We start from the raw sequence: 17,493 nt of genomic DNA, 5'->3' as shown, positions 1-17,493 counted from the left end.
TAGAAAAATATTTCATTAAAAATTTGTTTAAGTTACTTCGACAGTGCATTTTGTTCCATTCCATTTGTACACATTGCAGGTCAACTGGGACAATGTATAATTATATATATATATATATATATATATATATATATATATATATATATAGAGAGAGAGAGAGAGAGAGAGAGAGAGAGAGAGAGAGAGAGAGAGAGAGAGAGCAGAGTTGGCGTGGGTCAATGAAAACTTGACCCATCACCCACCGTGACCCACCATCCACCATGAACCAAACTCATCCACTTTGACCTACTCTGACTCACCAAAATCCATCGTCATCAACTCTGAGCACGATCCACGGCCTCTTCTGAACTGACTAAAGAGTTTACACTTGTAATAAAACAAGACTGTGAAATTGTCACTAATCGGAGTTTGAATTTCTAGTCAATCGCTCAAGCATCACTCTGTTACAATAAGGTGGGTCTGACCTTTACGATATAAAATGGTAAAGTGTTTGTCAGTGAGGAAATTGAAATAATTCGAGGTGGGGGGAAATTAGTGTGTGGCTAAAATATACTTGTACTAAGAGAGTATTCTTGTAAGTGTTAATTCCTGAACGCATTACACAAGAAACTTCTATTCGCAGGAAAATACCCCTGTACAATATGGAAAAGGTTATGGTTTCTCAGTTCACAGTATTTTTCTCACAAAAGACTTGAAAAATCAGTTGTTCATATGGTATAAAGATGCTCGGGTACCCTATGTAAGAGCATCTCCATAAAGTATGCTCATAATTGTAATTTGTGTAATCACTAAAACACCACGTTAAATTTAAGTTACAAATATGCATAATTGCAATTATTATGAATATGTATTCAAAAGTAGTTTCCCTAAAGCCAAGAAGAGACTTACTAAAAAGTAGGGGCAAAGTTGAATAACACAAATAAGCCATTAGTAATACAAGTATACATTTTCCGTAACTCGTACTTTTCCGCCTTAAAACAAATCTGAAATCGGATTTATTTCCTGTTGGTAACATTTTGGCGGTAAATCATCTGCAGTGAAATGATGTCCATCCTTCAGCCAAGAAATAACTAGCTCGTCTACTTTGAGCATGTCTAGCGGTGGGCCATTAACATTGATGAACAACAAGTTAGACAATGTTTGAGCACGTAGTCTATTTCTAATATCAGTCATCTGTAAATTCATAAGGGGAAATCCCCGTTCGCACTCTGTCGTGGAAATTGATAATACTTCTACCCGATTTCTGCAACTTCTCATCGAAAATCTGCTTGTTAGACTTAAGTCTGATAACGATTTTTCTTGGTCAGGTTTGAAATACTCAGCAAGAAGTATCATCTCTCTATCACCATACAACATCTTTTCCATATCGACCATGTCAGTTGGGAATGTCGACCCATGTAGAACAGAAACTTCATCTACCACGCTGGGAATCTTGTGAATAAATTATCAATTAAAGCCTGATAAACTGATGATTTCTTATTTGTTTATAAATTTAATTTTTGTAATTACACATGAAGGTTTGTTATCATTACCAAGTTCGCTCCCCCATCTAGAAAGCGAAAGGGAACGAGGTTTCTGGAAAGTATTCAGAGGTGAATGGGAATTTCCCTCCTTCTTCAACTTCAATTACCATACTGCTGTTTGCCATGTGCCAAATTACGATGAATTTCAATTAAAATTATCATAGTATAATTATTTCCTTGTTGAATTATCAATACTTTTCAGTGGAAAAAAGGATGAAATTTCAAAGTTCCAAATCAAAGTAAGTAGACCAACGTAAAGGGAAAAAAAGTAAAATTTTCCATACAATTATGCATACAATCCAAACTTAAAATTTCCGTGTAATTAAGCTTACAGTACAAATTTTATGCCTATTTTTCTCACAACTTTATGGGTTGATTGCCCTGTGCTGTGGGCGCTCCATATAATAAACATAAGCTTCAGCAATTATTATAGCAGAAAGCAAGCACTGTATTTTTTGTTTCTGATTTTTTTTTTCTTAAATAACATCGATCGTTTTCGATCATTTTTACAAACCAACTCACTACCAATTTTCCATATATAGAAAGTGTCCCCCTCCCCCGACATAAAGGAGAATTTAAAAAAATGCTAGGACACATTCTGTTTATTTTCAATAAAGAGTTAATACACTGAATTTCAGTTCCGTAAGTTTAACGGCTTGCGAGATATTCATTTTTTCCTCGCAAAAATTCGGATCCTCACTACCTCCTTAGGATATTATGCATTATAATAAAAGCAATTTGGATTAAGGCCTAACTATATACCAAAAATAATTTCATTTGATTTTGCAATTTGACCGTGATGATCAGGCACACATAGTTACATTCATTTTTTTTTATATAAATAATTTATATACTACAGTGATTCAAAAGTTCAGTTAGCTCTAAAAACCCACAGGTCTCGAAAGCCAAGTTGTAGTGTAAGTCCTATTGCTATTATTACTATTAAAAATATCAATATCCAAAAGTGCCTGAAGTTCTTTTTTCACTTGGTTAGATATACTCACCTCAGGTAAGTAGACAGAAACAAGTGGAAAAGAAAGGGAAATGAAGGTCTTGAAAGTAAAACGGAGACAAATTTACCAGTCTTCAGAAGATACTCTCTACAATGTAGTGAGCAGAGAGGGTCGGTAGATCATACTGAGTCGGTGGGTCGCAGTGGGTGGTGGGTCACAGTGGCTCACATGCTGTTGACCCACTGACCCACTCAGAAAACTTGACCCACTCCATCTCTGAGAGGGTGATTCATACGAACGTACCAAGCCTATATCGCAGCTAATACTTCACGTAGAGCCTTAATACGAAAAATTGCATTACCAAATCGTATGTGTAGAATGCAATAAAAATAGTAGCGAGACCAGTGGCGTCTCGTGAATACCTCCAACGGGGGCAACTTCAAAATTTGAAATGGAAAGTGGTATAACTGTTGGAATCGTTCGAAAAGACATTAAATGTCATGCAACTTTTGGAGAACAAACTTTGTCATATCCTTTCCCATTTAGCCGCTAGAGGCGTTGTTGCAGACTTGTATCACACTGCCCATAGCAGGCCTTTATCTCAGCTAATAATGCACATAAAGCCATCAAACAAACAATTGAACTACCAAATCGTATGTGTAGAATGCAATAAAAATAGTAACGACACCATTGGCGTATCGTGAATATCTCCAACGGGGATCATCTGCAAAATTTGACATGGAAACAGGGGGTTGGTTGTGCCTCCATTGAAACAAGCGCACAATCCTCGTTGGCAGCAACACGGTCGCATTACTAGGTGAAAGTCAGATGGTGCGAGGGTGTCCCCAGTCACACCAGGCGAATGCCGGGAGGGTACGTGCAAATCATGCCCTGGCAAACAACCGCCGACGCCTTTGCAGGAATAACTCGGGGCCTAAGCCAAGGGTAGCCCAGACCCACAATGACGTGGATGCGCGATGTATCTTGTGTGCGTACGTACAATATGAAATATTTCCCAAATCCGGGAGCATGTGTTGTGGGCTTGTTTGTCGTTGTTTCGAACAGCACATTCATTTATTGTTGCCAGTGATGGTGTGCTGGTACTTGTTATCGCTAGTGTTGGAGGTCACGCCTCTCTACCCTTGCACTCACAGCTGAGAGGTATCGAAAAAATTGCAAAGTCCCAATCATCTCCTCCATCTGGACACATATCATGCTTTGTCAATTGTTATTTAAACTTGGGAAGATTTAAATAACAAATTGATAGGCAACGTGGTCGGTTACGTACAAGCTATCAAAGTATCAAAATTGGCTTAATTATTTTTTCTCTTTTGTACTATTTATACTTATTGCGAGGGATAGCTCACTACTTTGACGTTGGGTGCGAAGCACATCCCGTAACCTACAACCTCGCGTTAATGAAGGAATAGAATTTACAAAACAAAATGATTACTCAAACAGTAATTACGTTTAACTATTCATATTTTCACTTTAAGATTGTTACTATATTTAGTATTACACTTTATCACAACTTAATAACCTTCAAAATATGTAAGAACACTACGTAAGAAAAATAATAATGTTTACAACATTTACACAATATACGGCCGTTAAAATAATATCAGATGTTAACTTTTGATAATTTCAACTAACTATTCCTCTTTCTCTCTTTTACATTAATAATAGGTTGTGCACATTTATTTGTATGTAAGTGGCTCGTTAAGAATGAGTTGTGCGTAAGTAATTGCGCGCTGTTACTTTTTTTTTTTTTTTTCTAAAATGGCACTTTACTAGCTGGCGTGCTTATTGAACATGTTATATTATTCTTTCACTATGACTTTTCAAACAATATTCCTCTGGCGATCCTAACACTGGATTCTTCCTCTGATATCAGAAATGCAATTTCATAGCATAGCCCGGATACCCGTGAGGTCTAGAAGGCTAAACAACTGACATATTAGAGATCGCGGGTTCCAATCGCGCCAAAAATTTAATTTCATAATTATATGCTTTTCGTAATCATCCGTCTCCTTTAGCCTAAAAAGCACAACCGTGGTGTTTATTGATTTCGTTTTTTTAAAAAAGAAGTTACTGAATTAGCTAGGTATGTGTAGAACTTATATCTTACAATAAGAAAGCAGGCTTTGGTAAATGAACTTCGGGGCCATTTTTCTTGATGTGATAGTGCGCATTTAAAGTATTAATATTACAAACTGGGAGAGCGCAATAGCCAAAAATAGAAGAGAAAAAGCGTCTTAAAATTTTCGACTCGCCGCATATATCGTACGACGCGTAAAGCTATCAAGTGTTGGCATGGGAGAGTGAAGAGTATCTGCAATTCACGTGCAAAGGGTCCCGGTTTCGATTCCTCCCAGAGTCATTTTTTGCTTCAACCAATAAAGTAGCCATTTGTAACTACAAATAAAATATTAATTCACCACCGAAATATTTATCACAGCGAAATTTTCATGCAACTCCCCTACATATTTCCCATACGAACGATAAATTTAGTCTATTTAACATGGGAAGGTCCCACAAGTTGTAGCTAAAATCTGATTGCCACATAGCACATCTGATAGAGAATAATGAGAAATGAACATGAGGAAAATTTAACGTGCTATGTACCAGAAGGATAGGAGTTACGGGGCTTCAAAATTTGAATATCCAAAAAATTGTATTATGGAATTATGTACGTTTAAAGTAAATATCTTGCACGATATAATGAAAACAAAATGCTCTACCGAAAACCGCAAACAGTGTTGCCATAAGTGAAGCAGTGTTGCCAACTCAGCATTAAAATATTTTGTTTGAAATAGCACCATTACAAGTGTGCACAGATTTAAAATGCACTATTATCACTAAACACAACAGTGAAGTGTAGTGGTACAGTGGTGCACACTGTTCGAGCTACATGTGCTGAAAATTTACAATGGAGAAGTCATATGTGGCAACTGATGGTAATAAAGTAATGTATTAGAAAAAAAGTGATGGTTTTGCATTATATTTCTGTAGCCCCAATGAATAAGCAGACAACTCGCGAAAACAAAATGATACACACGAGGAAAGGAACACGTGTTTTCTAATTCTGTAAACTGGTTCTCCAGATTATCTTATCAATATTTGGAAAAGTACTTTCTTAGTTTGTATCTTTCGTGTTAAGTGACATATTCTTTTACTTCCTCTCCTCCATACCATATAACTATGTTTATACACTATAATATTACCATATTCACATTGGAAATAATATAATTATTTTATTACTGTTTCATTTCGTTTTTAGTCGGCCCGGAAAGCCGTGTGGTCTAGAAGGCTAGACAACTGACATATTAGGGATCGCGGGTTCCAATCCCGTCTCGGACATGTTTTTGTCGTACTTATAACCTTACATTTCATTCTTATCTTTCTCTTTCATAATGGTTCGGATCCCACTTTACACTATAGGTCCCGTCCTATATATCTTCGGAACTGACACAGGACGTAAAAGTGGTATCGCTCAATTTCGTTTTTCAAATGTGTCAATATTTTGTGACACTGTTGACATTTTGCTGTTATACTATCGGTGTTATGCATTTGAACTAAATTCATAGTATGAGACCCATATTCCTTTATTACCTCTTGCTGCCACATATCAAATTTCTCCAGTGTACATTTTCAGTACACGTAGCTCCAACAGTGTGCAACACTGTACCACTACACATCACTGTTATGTTTAGAGATAATAGTAGATTTTAAATCTGTGCACATTTGTGTATAGTGGTATTTCAAAGAAAATATTTTTATGCTGAGTTTGCAACTCTGTTTCACCTATGGCAACACTGTTTGTGGTTTTCGATAGGGCATTTTGTACTCTTTATATTGTACAACTTTTGCTTTGATTGCTTTAACAGTTTCCAAGATATTTACTTTAAACATACATAATTCAATGATGCAATTTTGCGGATATTCAAATTGTGAAGCCCCGTAGCTCCTATCCTTCTGTCCATAGCACCTTAAATTTTGCTGATTTTCATTTCTCATGATGCTCTATCAGATGTGCTTTGTGGCAATCACATTTCAGCGACAACTTGTGGGACCCTCCCGTGTCAGTGGTAGAGCACTCACCTTTGACGCGTGGGATTCTTTCTTCGATCTCGGCTCCTGCCAAGTGGGCTTTATGGTGCACTAACATTGTGTGTTCAAGTTTCCTCGGGTTCTCCCATTGTCTGCCTTTCATCATTATGCCATTATCATCAATCTTATCATACCATCCCCCTTAACCTCGGTGCAGAATTGTGGAACATGAAACTCAGAGGCGGATGTAGTCTGGCGTCCGGGAGCCTAGGCCCTCCCCTGTTCATTGAGTAACAAAAATAATTTTAAACTGTTATTTATGTATTTTTGAAACTTTGTAGTAAGCGTTGCCTTTTCATTCTTTATTGGTTTTTTTTTTTTGAAACATTAGATATAGTTTCAGTTTTTCTGTTATGCAACACGTAAAACAATATTTGAGGTCCACAATGTCAACGTCTAACGTAGCCATAATATCCATCCGAAACGATTTAAACTGGAAACTTTTGCAGAACCCATGGAAAGTTGTAAACTTATGGTATACCTCTCATAATCTGGATTCTGGCTACTTCCCCCTCCGCTTTTACCTTTTAGATCCGCCACTGGTTACACTTACCAAAAAGTAAATTTCATTTAAAAAAAAATATCCCGAACATTCTATATTTCATCAGAACAACTGGCTAAATTACTAGTAATAAGATAATTTCCAGATCCTAAAAGAATAAAAATAAGACGGTTCTTAGATGTTAGAGTAATGTTAAGTATCAGTAGCCGAAAAAGTTGACACTGTACTTATGTTGGCAGTTTTTGTGTGTATTTCATTATCTGTAAAGTATATGATACGATTTTTACGATATTTTATATTTGAAAAAAATGCAAAAATTGTGTTACGATAAAATTTTGAAAGAAGAAAAATTGTATTTAAACCTATTGATCAAAAATAAACATAGTAACATAACATGCGGTTCAATCGAGCTAAGCTTTCTCCATTAGATTCCGGACATTTTTCTTTTTCTTTCTTTCTTTTTTATGTGTTGCACATGTGTGTATAACTGAAGGGTTAAAGCAAAGCTAATCATGATAGTGCACTTAAATAAATTGGAAATGTAAATATTCTTTCTTTCTTTTGTTTTAAAAGAACTTGTCTAAAAATATGTTGCTTTTTATGGAATATATTTGTTTTTAATAAGTAGAGCAACCCACATTATGCTTTATTTTTCGTTTAATTATGCCTTATTTTTTTGCAAATTATGCTTTATTACGCTTTATTGTTAATTTCAATCATTGGTTTACATTAATCGTGTATAATGTGTAATATTTACTATATATTAAATACTAGCAGCGTTCACCCCGCTTCGCTGCGGTCACCCCGGAACGCAATAAACTTTGTTACTTAGATAATTTTTACTTTTTCGCTTTCAAGTGATATGATAAAAACCATAGAAGATTGCAGTAAATGTTAACATTATATCGCCTGTCATTTATGTTAACCCGCCCCGCTTCGCTGCGGTCACCCCCGAACGCAATAAACTTTGTTACTTAGATAATTTTTACTTTTTCGCTTTCAAGTGATATGATAAAAACCATTATAACGCCTGTCATGTATGTTAACCCGCCGAGTGACACGGTCATGCGGGTTGCATATAAATACGTTTATTTTTATACCTATGATGAACTAACAAAGGATTTGTACGTAATGGACACCTGAATGGTCAATTATCTCAAGACACTGGTAATTGAAAATTAAAGTGATATGATAAAAACCATCTAGGGTCCAAATCCTAATAACCCCCCAAAAATAAAAGAAATTGGTTCAGCCGTATTAGCGTGATGAGCGGACAAAGGATTTGTACGTTCTCTTTTATATATATAGATTCTAAATACCTTCATCTATTTATTAATATTTTATGCAACCAGTTTCTTTCGTAACCGAACTTTCTACTTAATGCACTGTAAAGGGATATGCTTTACTCGAGTCGTTTTTTCTCTCTCTCTCTCTCTCTCTCTCTCTCTCTCTCTATCACTTATGTGCGCCGTAGAGGTGCATATATACAGAAAGGGAAAGTAAAAGATGTCACCAAAAAGTACAGAAAGTGCTCAAGTTCAAAAGGTACACATAACAATACAGTGTGGAGTTCTTGTGTACTATTCATTGTTGGCGGAAAGTTTTCTTTTCCTTTTTTCTTTTCTCCACATCAAAGGATTACACCGAAATGTTTACAAAAATAAAAATAAGCTTTTCATTCTTGAATTGTTATATTCTCAATGAATTTGCAATGTAAATATTGGTTTTAAAAATATTATTACCGTATGTTAAACTTGCAGTTAAACAGAATTTTCCAAGAATTGTGCTATATATTTTAAATTATGCTTTTAAAATGTGTTTCTTCTGGACCTTAGACAACCATAACCATGTTCAAGGTACCAACCATATGTGTAAATTGCTGTTATGCTTTTTATGTTTTTGGGGTTGCCCTATTAATAAGTAAATGCATAAAAGGCCGCCTATTTATATTATTATTATTATTACTTTACAATTAGCATAATATCTACTAAAGAATATGAAAAAATCGAGATCATGGAAAGTTTCCACGAAAATGCGTATTTAACTCTAAAAATAAATGTAAAATGTTATTAATGTACATTGATCTTAGAACGTTTCATCTAAAGCACTTCAATGTTTGAAGAAATAAGGGAAAGATTGGGGCAGAAATTTTCCGCGAGTGTCTATGTCACTTCTGGTGTTTAAAGATGTCTGCTATTATCCAGCATTCAAAGTGTATTTTCATTGAGAAGTGAAAGCGATTTTTCTGTACTTACAAAGAATAGATTTGAGACAAAATTCTACGAATTTACCAGTTGTTGATACTCTCATCAGTGGCGGATCTAGGCCGCGGTCGGAGGGCTAGCCCCTCCAGTTTTTTGAGATACAAAAATAATTGAAGCTGTTATTTATATATATATTTTAAATTTATAGTTACTCATGATATGCCTATCATGGTTTAGGTTCTGTTTTTTACCTTTTAGATCCGCCTCTGACTCTAATAGCTGCTGATATTTGTTCATACATGTTTGGGAACCCACCCTTCGTAACGCAGGCAATGGATGGACTGAGGGTCACGCGTTCGTCGTCAGAAACTCCGTACATGTTCAGAAAATAAGCTGAAGTACCCAATCAGTTAGTAATCAATGTATTATTGAACAGAGTTGTGTGAAAGTGCACCATGGAGAATACACGATTACGAATGATTTCTTTTAGTTGAAATGGGACATTCTACACATCTAGCCACGGAAGAAATCAACAGTGCGTTTGAGCCAGGACTGGTTGGTTTGAAAAATTTCGTACCTATGACACAAATTGAAAAATAAGCACCGTGGCCATCAACAAACAGCAGGTGCTGATGAGCTCCTCAAGGATACTGTGGTACTGAACACTCGGAAAGACTGCTTGTACAATTCAGGGGTATAGAAGCAAAATCTGCTAAATCCATTTTTCAATTTTGTCAGGAAACGAAACAAAAGTGACTCCCTTATGTTTCAGAATTGTTGAACAATTGTCTTTCTTTAGTGCACTCTAAAAGCGGTATTGTTATATTCAACCATAATTATAGTTAGCTAATATAGTTTTGCTAATATAGCGCCAGCAAAAATTATGATTGGGAGTACAATATTATATTGTTAAAAAAACTCTAGCTGGGTCAACAAAAATTATGGTTGTCCTAGACATATTTATGATATTAACAACTATCCCAATTATTGTACTTGCAACTATACAGCTGTTATAGTTGGAAATACCATATAGAATGGTTGTCGAGACCATCACAAGATTTATTATGGCTGTCCCAACAATATAAGACGCGTTGCTTTGACCATACTCAAAATGTCGAAATGGCTGCTGTAACGTATGCACTTCCTATTGTAACGATCTATTTGTTGCTGCGCTTACCATAAACTTAGAACTCAAAAAGTATCTTTAAGCAAGTATTGTCCCTTTAAACACACTGTAATGCTGCAAGAACAAGCAAAAAAGACAGTGCGTCAATACCTCTGAGGTTATCATTTTTTTTTAAATTGCAGTACTCTTTGTATCCATACCAAAAATATCTTATAAGTAGCGGTGATAGACTAGTCAGATTATAATCTAAGTTGGTCGTACTCTTTTGTTATAAGCAAAGCTTTATGAGATATATTTTTTAAAGAAAATTATAAAACGGAAGATAAAACGTGTTATATTTATTGTAATCCTTTAAGAAAGAAACGTTATGAAGTGAACTTTTGGAAAGCATTTACAACAGGAGCGTCATTTCAGACTTTGCTTGAGGAGCGCAAAAGCACTGTAGTCATAAGATTTTAATGTTTCGTACTAGTATATTAATAGACAATCGATTACAGTATATGTATTCTTCAAACTCTTGGAGGGGGCAATTGCCCCCTCCTGCCCCCTTAAATGACGCCCCTGATTTACAAGAGTAACTGTGCTGCCATCTCATGTGCTTATTTGTACTGCAAACATGGCTTATAGTACATGCCAGTATGTACTCATTTACGTGCCAGAAAATGCATAAACTTCCGTAAATAAACTTTCCTTCACATTTCTCTATTAGTTCGTGTAGAGTCAATCTTCTTAATAACTGTCTTGCTATTCCTTTGGACATATTCACAATTGGTAAGAATTCATTCTTGAAATTGCAAATGGCGTCTTTGTTCGTGTTTCACGTTGGTCAGCGCATGCGCGACACGAAATGACACACACAACCACTATATTGTTCACGCAACTATGTGTGTGCTTGCAACTATAAAAGCAACAACAATATGGTATGTTTTATGTACCACAAAAGAATTTCCTCACATTATGACAGTCGTCACCTCTCACAATTGTGTATGTATTATTAAATAAAATTTGTATTTTTATTTTTGTTTCACTTTGTATGTATTTTTTTTCTCGTGTTCTGTTTGGAGTCTGGACAGAGAAGAAAATATCTTGAAAAACCAAAGCAGTGGTCATCTCACTGAAGATCCGAGGACCCTTGCTGTCACCATGCTAATTTATTGTTCTCGGGTGGCGGAGAAACCAACCATTTTAACGGACACACAAACACACCCACACAGAGAGAGAAGAAAATTCAAAATTAACAGAAGAGAGAGAAAGACAAAATTTTAAAAACTAAATCAGTTGCTACAGGAAGCGTGCAGCGAGAACACAAGAAATAACGATTTATTCACAACGTCTTTGCACACATATGTATATTTTTATTCATCGTTATTATACAAATATGTTCAGAAAATAAATACTCATAGTTAGTGTCGCAGCAACGAAGGTGCTGATATACCAAGTTCCTGCATAACTCGAACTCTCTCTCATATTAAAATGGACAGTTTATGTAAGTATAAGATGGTACTCTGTGTCTTCTCCACAAAGCGAGGGCAAGGTCCAGCTGAATGCTCTAACCCAAAACTCCAAGTGGAACATGAGGATTCTACGTGTCGTGTAAAATTAAAACACAAGGTAGGATCTATACATGCTTTACATTGGCTTTGCATTCATATTAACCTTTCTTGGCACAAATACTACAAGACGCCCAAAGGGACGCCAAACCATTCGTATTATATGGGTCAGTTTGAAAGTGTCCAAATTATTGTAATGAAACTTTTGTTGTCATTTTCACATTACTCCCTTTTCTTGCACATTTGTTCAAATGTTGACTGCTACTGACTCAACAGTCATTTGCCCGCGATTAAAGTAACAAAAGAACATAAATGTTTGAGAAATTTTTAGTGGCAAACTTCCCAAAAACGCTACTCATTTTTTTAAATTTAAAGTTTGATCATGCAGTGATAAACTTATTTAAAGTACACCTTTTTGTATGTGTATTAAAGAAAATCCGGAAGTAAATTATAAAAAGTTTCAAGTGCAGTAAAATCATTGTATCTTCATCACTACAAAAACTAACTTTATTTTTTTAAATATTATTTTACTTTATTTTATAAAAAAGGTTAAAAACATAAGTTATTATACATACTCCTTGTTAACTAACATAATCTATAAAAAAAATCAAAATGTAACTCACTTACGATAAATTATTTAAATAATAACTTCCAAATATAATTGGTTACTATTAAATTATTTAGTCCGCTAAAATAAAAGGTATCTCAAGGGACAGGAATAGATTTTTTTAAAACAAAAAATATTTGTTTTGTTATTAATAAACTACTACTACATTTTCATTATGTTGGAAAGAAAGTATTACAAATAATTTTTGGTTATTGTACGAAGTAAAGAAAATGGAATACATATAACGGAATGTTTGTAAGCAAACATAAAGTATTACGTTTAATTCTAAAATCATATTTAAACTTTAGTCTTTCTATAGGTAAACTAAACTAGGCGTCAACAACCTAAAGTAATGTAAAATATAAATATTGGCCAAAAAAATCAATCTCTAAAAATAAATTTGTAATTTAATTTCCTGTGTATTAATTTATAGTAATGTATATTTATGTTAAGTGTAAATCATCTATGTAAAATGTGTAAATACAACTATGGTATTTTCATATTAGTATTAACTAGTATTATCTGTCATAAATATAAAGCAAATTATAAAACTAAATTTTATATACTCTAAAAATATATCATTCACTATACTTTCTTTTCCTTATCAATCTTCTTTCGAGTAACTCTCAAAATTAAAGGTCATGACCCGTATTTAACCAATATTCTATCTTACTATTTTTCAATTACTTTTCTAAAAGTTTTCCGTCATTTAAGTAACTAATCAAACTAATCAATCAGCTTCTTCATAAATTCAATTCTGGTATTATCAATACAATTTTTGTATACAATAAAAAACTATTCAAATTTATCAAATGGAATTATAATAATTAACTTGTAATGTAAAATCTTATTACAAACTTGAATTTTAATTAAAAAATCATAATTTGGTTTAAAATGCCGTTTGTATTAATATTACATATCAGTATTATGTAACTTTGCAAACATTCAAAATTTAAAAAACTATTTCAAAATCCATGTAGTAAATTCATTTTTTAAAATTAAAAACCTTTACAGTAAAAGTTTAATAAAATTTTTTTAATGCAAATGTCTTCATCAAATGTTGTTTCCTGTTGCTGTTTTTCTTATCTAAATTAAAAATTTTATCAATATTATCCAAATTCAATGTTATATTTTCTATTCAATCAAGTTCAAATTACCTCTAATCTCAATTTAAGCAAAATAACCAAACTCTGAGTATTGCTACATAGGGATCTAGCTGAGCTGACTTTCAATTAAAACATTATTTTTTTAAGTAACCTGGTAATTCTTTGTTAATTAATTAATTAATTCTTCGTTAATCAATCTATAATTTTTCTGGCTACCCATTTTCCTTTTTGTATAAATTATACAACACAATAAAAGCCAGTGCAACTATTCCCTAAAAGTCAAAATTAAAAAAACATTTTCCTTTTTCAGCCATGCAGCATGTGTCATATGAAAAAAAAATCGGGAGCAAAGCATTTTCTTTGGCGCTCACAATTTTTTTTTATTATTATTCCACTTTTAAAACTTTCCTTTCTCCAAAGCCCTGAAATCCGTTCGGAGAGGGGTTGGTCTAAAAGTAAAGTAAAAGGGAAAGTCATATTCAAGCGGCCCAGCAAACAAATCCTTGCAGCTTATTGCGTTTACAGCTGAACCGAGGTTCGACTCCAGTCGGACTCAAACTTCGGTAAAGCTAATCACGAACAATGTACACCGTGAAAAATGGCGCCCGAACAGGGACCCAAATAATGTTTAGCGTAAAAAACAGTACATCAAACTTGTACACGAATAATGTTTACCGCAACAAAATGTCACATCGAAATTGGGATTCGTGTTTTCGAAACAAAAATGGCGTTGCAACCATTGACCCGCTTTACTTAAATTAAATTATTTCACATCAAATTAAAATATTTTCCCTTCCTAATTACGAAGTTGTGGAGTGTAGCAACACTCATGGCATTAAATTTCCATTTCCAATAGTTTAAAATTTTCCTATTTATAGCGAACACAACAGTTTCAACAGAACAACCCAAAACAACTTAACTTAAAATAAAAAAAAGAAGAGAAAAAAACGTTTTATCTGCTGCATAATTTTTGCTTCGCATCCTCTTGGTATTTAAAGCACAAAAGGGAGAAAAACTCAAGTCAAAAAAAAGACTTCACAAATGACGGTTTACACACTAGCCTTTCTAAAAACGACAGAGGGTGAACCCTCTGAACGTCGTTAAAAAAAGTAAACTAAAGAGTATTAACTACAGCTTAAAAATGGTTTGTTTTCTTTCTGCCTTTTGCTTGAACTTAAATGAATTGAGTAACAGAGGAAAAGAAACAAAAATAAAAAGAATACCGAAAAAACAGGTAAAAAAAGTAAGTACAGTCAACTCAATAAGCAAATTTATCTTAATATAGGTATTCATACTTTGAGCCAAGTAAATCAGTATTAGTATATATCTATTAGTGACATTTCTATATTCGTATATTTAGTAGTATTTTAGACTAAGATTTACGTTTATTCTTCGTATTATAAATTTATTAGTTTCATGTTTTTATAGTCATAAGTTTTATACTACGTTAAAAAGCAAATATTTACTACTAGGATTTATTAATTTATATATATGTAAGGTAACAAATCTTTAATATTTGTAAATATTCATAAAAGAATCAGAAAAAGAGAGGGAAACAAGTACATGTCAGAGAGATTTCCAAACAGAAAACACCACCTAACAGAGGCGAAGACGGCCAAATCTCCGACAACAACCAAAGCCATGTAAATTATTAGATGCCTGTGACTCCAGGGTTCGAGTTTACGATCAAATAAAGTGCCAAAGGAATAAGCCGCTACTTGTCGTATGAAAAACTTGCGCCAAGAAGAGAAATTTCATAATAATGTAAATCGATTTAAAAAAAATAGAAGAAACCATATAAAAAAACTATCTGGTCGAGGTGAGCAGTGCTCTTGTAGCAACAAAAACAGCGCGCCCTCCCAAAGTTAAAATTCATATCAGTGCAACATTCCTCTCACAAAAAAGAGAAAGAAAAAAAACACATAATTCAGGCTTAAAAACAGAAATTAAAAATAATTGCAAAAAGCAATCTGAAAACGGAAAAATGTAAATCATGTAAGATTAATACAGCATAACAAGAGTTATAAGCTAAAGTATCAATAAAAAAGTTAACCTCGCAAAAAAAAGAACAAAAGCTCCAATAGCATCCTCCGGACATACCAGGACGCATCTCAAAAAAACAAAAAAAAATATATAATACAACACCACATCAATGGGTAAATACCAAAAAGCCAATTACGTTGCATTCAAAATATGTTAAAGTTCCGTTAAAAAAAATAATAATTTCTTGCAATATATTTATATGTATATAAAGGCGTCCAAAATATACTAGCAAACATAAATAGCACTCTTGTGGCTCGTCCAACTTTAATCGGACTCGAAACCCTACAATATGTTACGCTTTAACAAAAAGAAGTTCTCTGCTAACACTTAAACAAAAAATGGTTGAAGCAACATCAGAGCCAGGATTTTCATAAAAAACATTTCTGCAACAGTTGTAGTCGGTGACTCATTGTCATTTACAGACTCCGTTGAAATAAAGCAGATCTTCCGTTTCACTTCATCTCGTGCTTCATCTTAGGAGGGGGGTAATTATGACAGTCGTCACCTCTCACAATTGTGTATGTATTATTAAATAAAATTTGTATTTTTATTTTTGTTTCACTTTGTATGTATTTTTTTTCTCGTGTTCTGTTTGGAGTCTGGACAGAGAAGAAAATATCTTGAAAAACCAAAGCAGTGGTCATCTCACTGAAGATCCGAGGACCCTTGCTGTCACCATGCTAATTTATTGTTCTCGGGTGGCGGAAAAACCAACCATTTTAACGGACACACAAACACACCCACACAGAGAGAGAAGAAAATTCAAAATTAACAAAAGAGAGAGAAAGACAAAATTTTAAAAACTAAATCAGTTGCTACAGGAAGCGTGCAGCGAGAACACAAGAAATAACGATTTCTTCACAACGTCTTTGCACACATATGTATATTTTTATTCATCGTTATTATACAAATATGTTCAGAAAATAAATACTCATAATTAGTGTCGCAGCAACGAAGGTGCTGATATACCAAGTTCCTGCATAACTCGAACTCTCTCTCATATTAAAATGGACAGTTTATGTAAGTATAAGATGGCACTCTGTGTCTTCTCCACAAAGCGAGGGCAAGGTCCAGCTGAATGCTCTAACCCAAAACTCCAAGTGGAACATGAGGATTCTACGTGTCGTGTAAAATTAAAACACAAGGTAGGATCTATACATGCTTTACATTGGCTTTGCATTCATATTAACCTTTCTTGGCACAAATACTACAAGACGCCCAAAGGGACGCCAAACCATTCGTATTATATGGGTCAGTTTGAAAGTGTCCAAATTATTGTAATGAAACTTTTGTTGTCATTTTCACATTACTCCCTTTTCTTGCACATTTGTTCAAATGTTGACTGCTACTGACTCAACAGTCATTTGCCCGCGATTAAAGTAACAAAAGAACATAAATGTTTGAGAAATTTTTAGTGGCAAACTTCCCAAAAACGCTACTCATTTTTTTAATTTAAAGTTTGATCATGCAGTGATAAACTTATTTAAAGTACACCTTTTTGTATGTGTATTAAAAAAATCCGGAAGTAAATTACAAAAAGTTTCAAGTGCAGTAAAATCATTGTAATTAACGTGTAATGTAAAATCTTATTACAAACTAGAATTTTAATTAAAAAATCATAATTTGGTTTAAAATGCCGTTTGTATTAATATTACATATCAGTATTATGTAACTTTGCAAACATTCAAAATTTAAAAAAACTATTTCAAAATCCATGTAGTAAATTCATTTTTTAAAAAATTAAAAACCTTTACAGTAAAAGTTTAATA

General features: G+C 33.8%; 1 protein-coding gene across 1 annotated transcript in view; it reads left to right on the top strand.

The window, feature by feature from the left end:
- Window positions 1-17,493, top strand: part of LOC145673452 (tyrosine-protein kinase receptor torso-like) — a 292,790-nt gene that overhangs the window by 186,501 nt on the left and 88,796 nt on the right. The gene's annotated exons all lie outside the window — the stretch shown is intronic.

This window comes from Thermobia domestica, chromosome 16 (assembly GCF_964235325.1).
Source record: "Thermobia domestica chromosome 16, izTheDome1.hap1.1, whole genome shotgun sequence".
NCBI classification, from domain to species: domain Eukaryota; kingdom Metazoa; phylum Arthropoda; class Insecta; order Zygentoma; family Lepismatidae; genus Thermobia; species Thermobia domestica.
Note: the sequence above shows the minus strand (reverse complement) of the source record. Positions and strands in the feature narration are given on the sequence as shown.